Source organism: Perognathus longimembris, chromosome 6, assembly GCF_023159225.1.
Source record: "Perognathus longimembris pacificus isolate PPM17 chromosome 6, ASM2315922v1, whole genome shotgun sequence".
Lineage (NCBI taxonomy): Eukaryota > Metazoa > Chordata > Mammalia > Rodentia > Heteromyidae > Perognathus > Perognathus longimembris.
This window is the reverse complement of record NC_063166.1, coordinates 45,891,294-45,898,690: the sequence shown is the minus strand read 5'-3', so window position 1 is coordinate 45,898,690 and position 7,397 is coordinate 45,891,294.

Sequence of the window (7,397 nt, the reverse complement as noted above, 5' to 3'; positions counted from 1 at the left end):
AAAGGTTATAAAAATTGGGATAAAAAATGGGTAAGCTAACCATTGCAGACTTAGGAAAATATTAAGAATCTTTCCTTTAATTTTTAATCTTATTTATTTTTGTTACCATACTTAGTTATATAAAAGAGTTTTTGTTCAAAATATCAGTTTATGAGTACAACATATCCTAAGAAGCGAGTGAAGGTATTTAACTATTAATTTAAATGAATCGATAAATAAGTTAATAAATTAATAATTCAAATATGTTAATAAATTAACTTAATAGTTATAAGTAGATTAACATGTTAATTTAAATACGTCAATAAAATAATTAAAAATAATAGTTATAAAATAGTTTTATTATATGCCCTTGGGAATTTGTACAATTCTCAGCTCTCATTTCTGGGAATGGTTGTGGAGTTCTCCTCATGTACTTTCCTGGATTTAAATAGGAACTAAATGTCTGTAGGTGAGGAATGTGCAAGACTGAATATTCAAACTGATAATAGCCAATCTGTATAGGAAAATAGAATTCTAATCTACCACTTGCAGCAATCAGTATTCAGTCCCAGAGTTGGGAGTTTGATCTCTAGGAGCCAGTACAGAAAACCAAGCTAGACTGATCGGAGCAATCAGACTCAAATGGTAAGGAATTTATTAAGAATGACAGCCAAATCTCTGGCTTGTACTTAGGACCAACTTAAGAAAATAAATGCACACCTTGCCTCTAGCTAACCTATCTTCAGCTTCCCCATGTCAACAAAGACACACAGCAAGTCTTTCTCTCATCATACATCTCTTCTTCCACTTTTTCGAGTCTTAGCCAAAATAAAGTATGATGAGGGACTCCTCTACAGAAGTATTCTGTTTATTCTTGTTTTCATTTGGGTGATGATTAGTACAAGTGAGAAAATGAAATCATAAAATCCACCTCCAGAAAGCTCCTATCCAATTGGCAATAATACTAATTACTCATATGCTTCAAGACCACCCCCAAAGAATCCTCATAATTTTTAAAATAGGGTTTCTGAACTTGAAAATACTAGCTTTTGGGGCTAACAAGTAGATAAATTACTTTGGAGTGTCCCGTACAACATAGGATGTATAAGAATACACATGATAAATATCTATGGTTAGATATCTGCAACTATATATATATATATCTATAATTATTGATATCTACTCATATATGTAGGAATTTTATATGTATCTGTGCTTATGAGGTTAAAGCATGACACTTCTCATGTTGTGATTATGTAGAATATCTCAATTCATTGCTAAATATCTTCCAGAGGAGCAAAGTCACACCCGACCTGAGAATTGCTTTCCTATAGAAGTTCTGAAAAACATTTTCCTTTATGTTATTTTCATTCCTTTCAAAATATCGTGGGCCAGGCACTGTATTGCTCATACCTGTATTCCTTGCTACTCAGGAGGCTGAGATCTGAGGATCATGGTTTAAAGCCAGTCTGGGCAAGAAAGTCCACGAGACTCTTATCTCCAATTAACCACCAGAAAACCTAGAAGTGAAGTTGTAGCTTAAAGTGGTAGAGCACTAGCCTTGAGCAAAAGAGCTCAGGTCAGCACCCAGGCCCTGAATTCAAGCCCCACAACTGATAAATGAGACATGAGCTGTCGATTATTATGACTATAGAAAACGGCCAGAAGGGGCGCTGTGGCTCAAGTGGCAGAGTGCTAGCCTTGAGCGGGAAGAAGTCAGGGACAGTGCTCAGACCCTGAGTCCAAGGCCCAGGACTGGCCAAAAAAAAAAAAAAAAAAAAAACAAGTTAGGAAAAAAGAAAGCTTTTTAGCTTATATATGTACCTTACATGTATTCAGGATCCATGCTTGCTACACTCCATTCAAATACAGTGAAATGTGTCTTGATAGAATTGCTTGATAACTTCACAGTTTGCTTATGGCAAATTAACTTTTCATGTGGGTTGTCATTGGACTGTCTAGTGGTCTTAACCTTAAGGATTTCTATGATTCCTTCCTTATTTTTCAAAGTACTGTACATAGTCATTAATAGATTTCATCTATTTATCCCACATAAGTACAGAAAATATTCTTTTTGTTGTTGTTCAGCAGTATTTCTCTTATGGCATATGTCAATGGCTAGTATATCAATACAACGTAGAGGTAAATTTTTAGTGTCTCATGTTAATTCTACTCCCATATAATTTAAACAAATATAATCACAGTTCTTAGATTTAACACAAAATATTTTCATTTTCCCTTTTCCCTTATGATGATTTTTTTTTGAGATCCTATTATCCAATAGGCTCTGTGAACTAGTATTTCTTATCATAAGTAAAGGTTTTCCTTATATATGGTCAGAGCTTACTGAGAATCAGAATCTGATTGTGTGTGTGTGTGTGTGTATGTGTGTGTGTTGTATGAGAGAGAGAAAGAAAAATAGACAAATATAGTGAGCACCCTCATTATGGAAGGCAATTTGATTTATATGTATGAGCTAAATTAAATAATAATTATACCTAAAAGGAAACATTTAGAATGATGCTGGACCCAGTCAGTACCAAAGCCTAACAAAGTCATACATAAAATTAACCATCATAATCGTCAAATAACTGAATATAAACTGGAGAGATGATAGTATGAAGGTCACTTTTGCCTGAGAAAGAGTTCTTGCAGTATTCTATAGATTGAATTCAAGTCAAGTAGGAGGAAGAATTTGAGTAAGACTCAGAGTTTTCATAAGAACATTATGCAATGTGAACACACACACACATACACACACACACACACACACTCAAAACAACCATGTGTGCATAGAGAAGAGACTGATCAGTTACATTTTGACCTTGGATAGAGCACTTAATGTCTCTGGGGTTCAGTTTATTAATCTGTAAAATAAATATAATAATTACTTTACAGCCTTGTCATCTCAAAAAGTTGCTGTTATAAGGCAAAATTGCTAAGCACATTGTAGCTATAATTTTAGTTGCTTTGATTGGACTCCTGCAGTGGGAAATCTGAGAATTTTCTTGATGAGCAAAGAAGTGAAATTTGAAGAAAGGACAAAAAAATCAATTTCCACTGAATTGATCACTGATATAAATGAGGTCAGAGACTCAGATCAAATTTAATGGAGTCATGTCCAACAGTATTTAGGATGTTTCAAAAATTGTGGAGAACACAACTTGACAGGTGATTCACAGTTGTATTCTGGAATTAAATATTGAATCTTACTGTTCTTTCTTATGTTTGAACATTCTTCTTTCTTCAATTTCAGTCTTCTGGATAGTTAAGGAATAAACTTCTGGGAGAACCTGATTACAATGGGCAGTCTCTTACCTACATTTGATTTACCAATACAGAATCTGCTATTAAGTGAAAGGATGTTTGTAAATGAATCAGAATTATGAATTGTGTGGAGTGATTCTGTCTGCTCTACTCACATTGGTTATACAGATAAAATACATTCAAATAGTAATCTTGATCAATATGCAAATGCATTTTACCCATCCCCAATCAAATTACTTTACATTAAATAACTAATTGTCCTTTCTTTCTATATTCCTAATATAATAATCCTAATCTTTTTAGAGGTCATGGATATTTCTGGACAAATGCAAGGAAACTAATGATACAAGAAAATACCACAATTGTTTAAAATATAACTTGATCCTCTAATCCACTTAATACATTTTAGACATAAAACTACAGGAGCTGGTAGCTCACACTTGTAATCCTAGCTACTTGAGGATGAGATAGAAGGATTGCTGTTTAAAGCCAGCCTGGGCAGGAAAGTTTGTAAGTCATTCCTCCAGTACACCACTATAAAGATTGAAATGGTGCAGGGACCAATGAGGTGGAACAGTAGCTTTGGGGTGAAACAAAGCTCAGAGACAGTGCCCAGGCCCTGAGTTCAAGACCCAGGAGTGGTACAGAACAAAACAAAAAACCCTTAGTATTCTTTATGAGGTATTGGTTTAGCAAAGTCAGTGTGTTTCAGATAATATCATTACCGCCATTCTATAGAAAGAAGCTAATCTTAGCTGGCCTGAGGTTTTATTCCTTCATCAATTATTTACTGAGCTCCTTTTGTATGTGAGACAATACTCTAGTCATTAAGAATACAGATATGAATATGAGAGTGGTCATGATTTCAAATGGTTAACTCACCAGAGCATCAAACAAAAATAAGTGAGTAGTGCAGCACATGGCTAAGAAGTCTATTATAAGTATACAGTTAGTGCATACATAGTGGAGGGAGGACAAAGGGAGGATAATAGCTAGGCCATGGGTTTAATTGTCTGGTTAGTTGCTAGAACAAATGATCCATAATTTTTAAAGTATTCACCCCCAGTTCTAAATTCTGATGTCAGGACACATAGAATGTTGGATAACATCTCTTAAATTCTAGATCATTCCAAACAGAATACCTGGTCCAGCACTATTCAATTTAATCACAGGGTGCTACGTGAGCTGAATCTAGAACTTACTATAAATACTTCCCAGCTAGTATTATGTTAAATACACCTGAAAAAAATGTGCTCGTTAAAGGAACCAAACCAGTGGTGCCTCTGGACTATCCCCTGCCCCCCTCCCCCAAATCAATTAAAACCAATAGGTATCCCCACCTAGCAGATGTCTCTTGCATTTTTCATATAGTGTCTGTGCTAATTAGGAAGAGAACAATGTAGGACTATTGGCTTCGGAGAGAGATTTACAAACTGTATAAGCAATATTTTAACATGTGTCAGCAATAAAACTATACTTGTTTCAATTAAAAGAAGAGTCTTTGAAGCTAAAATGTTAAGCAAAGTATGCAAGCATGCTGACGAGGCGCGCAATAACAATGAAGGTTAAACTTTCTTAATGTAGTTTTAAAGGAGGAATGGCTTTCTCCATTTGCCACACCTCCATTCCAGATAAACTCTCCTTTAACAAGCATCATGACCTGAACTAGATAGTGTAATTACCTGTTTTTGAGAAGAGAGAAATGAATGGTCATGAGCTGATTGGTAAATTGATCTCACATAACTTGACATAGCCAAATATATTTATTTTATTTCCTAGAATAAGATTTATTTAGCTAACCAAGGTTTCTGAATGCTCATGAGAGCTGTCTATTTTTTCCGCTGTCCTCTTTGACCTTATTGCTCTTTATTTTCCAAAGGGGTCATGACATATCAGAGTAGTTCTATTCTACATTAGTCACCTATCATCACATTTCACCTCACTGAGCTGTCAAAATACCTCTTATTGCTACTTATTATATTAGCATTTCACATATTCACTCAGAAAAATATTCACTGAACACATAGGGAGAAATAAAGATGAAATTGCCATTGATGTAGGGAGACAGAAAAGCAATACACATCAATATCACGTGAGATTCTTTATAATAATGTACGTGCAAACATGAAAGGCACAGATAAGGTCATTGATGGAGTGATAGCACCTAATTTATCCTCCAAATGATGACACATTTGAGAGCAAGTTGTTTATACCTGGATAAATGTTACAAACTTAGAAGCCTCCCTACTCTCTCACATGGTTAAGAAAGGTGTTACTATTCAGCATTATTGATCTAGCAACAGCTCAGATATCTGTGTTCATACACTCCAAGTTCTGACTCACCACCTGTCCTTAGTGACACAGAAAGGTAACTTATTCATGCTTTAGGAAGCGTTGTGGGAGATGCTGAGTTCTGGAGTATGCCCCCATGATTCCTGAATTGGGTACACTAGAAGCACATGGTCACAGTACTGATCCCCAAAGTCATAGATAGGGTAACCTGCCTCTCCACTTCACAAGACCCACAGAATACTAATGAAGCAGAAGAAACCACAGGGTCTCCAAGAAAGACAGAGGACAGTGTTTAACTTGACTCAGTGTTATTCATCATTTTTCTCCTATCTCCGAACCCTCCATAACGTTCCCCTCTTTCCATTCTGTTCTCTTACTACCCAACTGTGCTTTCTTCTTACCCTACTGCTTACCCTCCTCCTATCCTCACTCACCTTCCCTCATTCCATTGGTTCTTTATCCCTAGGCATAATCATGCTCAGCTCATGACCACATCATTCTGCCTAGGACCCCAGATCCCCTTCCTCCTAGCTAAGAATACAAAGTGTTATATTGGCTGTAGTATGACAAAATACGATTTATATCATGTATATATGATACAATGTTTATAGTGTTATGTTTACAATAGGATATATAATTTAATATAACACAACGTTTCTTTAATGTTTTAATTTAAAAGAAATTAAGTTTACCCGGAGTAACATGTGATTGATGTCCTTCTTGCATTGACTGTCATACATGTAACTGCTAAGGAAAGATGTAGGTAATTAGGTTATAAAATGTGTAGTGCAGGCTACTTCCATTGATAAAGAAGGGTTCATTAGCTCACAGTTACACCGAGTCAGGGGACCTGTGCTGCCCTGAGTTGGCTCATAAGTCCTCAGCATGACCAGTGTTGCAGTAAAGGAGTGCATGTGACAGGACACGTCATGAAATAACTGAAGCAAGAAGAGAGAAGAGCCTGGCTGGAAACCTTTCTGTACACAGGGAAGGGCAGGCACACTCCTGTATCTTGTATTATTTGTAGTTATTATCCTCTAGTAGTTATATAAAGGATTTCAATTCAACATGTCAGTTGAGTACTGACGTCGTACTCACGTTTTGTGAGTACAATGCATCTTGATCAATGTCACCCCATCCCTCATTCTCTTCCAAGTTTCTCTTCCATTTATGAGACACTAAGCATAGGTGGCTCTGGCTGCATGAATGGATTAGGCTGTCTTCTGGGATAGGTCAAATGTTCGGAGACTGCATCAAAGAGTGAGCTTGGCCTGGACCCTCCCTGGTTTCTGGCCACCTTGTTTTGTACCCTTTCTTTATCTTTCAAAGACCTGCAACACTCTGATGAACCCCAAAGGCCCAACCTAGAGGCTGGAGAGATGGGGCTGCCCAAAAAGGGACTGTTAAATTGAGCCAAATAAAACTCTTTTTCTGTATGAACTTCCCACCACAGGCAGAGCAACATAAAATAGACTACCAATTGAGTATGACAGACTTTCCTTCCAGGCTGGCTTTGAATCATGATTCTCACATCTCGGCCTCCTGAGTCACTGGAATTACGGTGGGAGCCTCCAACACCCAATCTCACCCAGTTTTTAAGTCTGTAGGGCAAACTGGACTGAGGTGGCCATGAATAATCCTTATCATTATTTGTATCATTTATATTTGATGAGCAGACTCAATCTTGACTGCACAGCATCACTCAAATCTGCTCTGTTAAATCTCTTATTATTATTGTGTATGGGTTGAGTTGAATGGACATGAATAAAACATTCCTACCTACCCAGTGATATTCTCCAAATACGTCTTTTAAACATTACAAGTGATACCAGGCGATACTTTGGTGATGGATTGAAGAC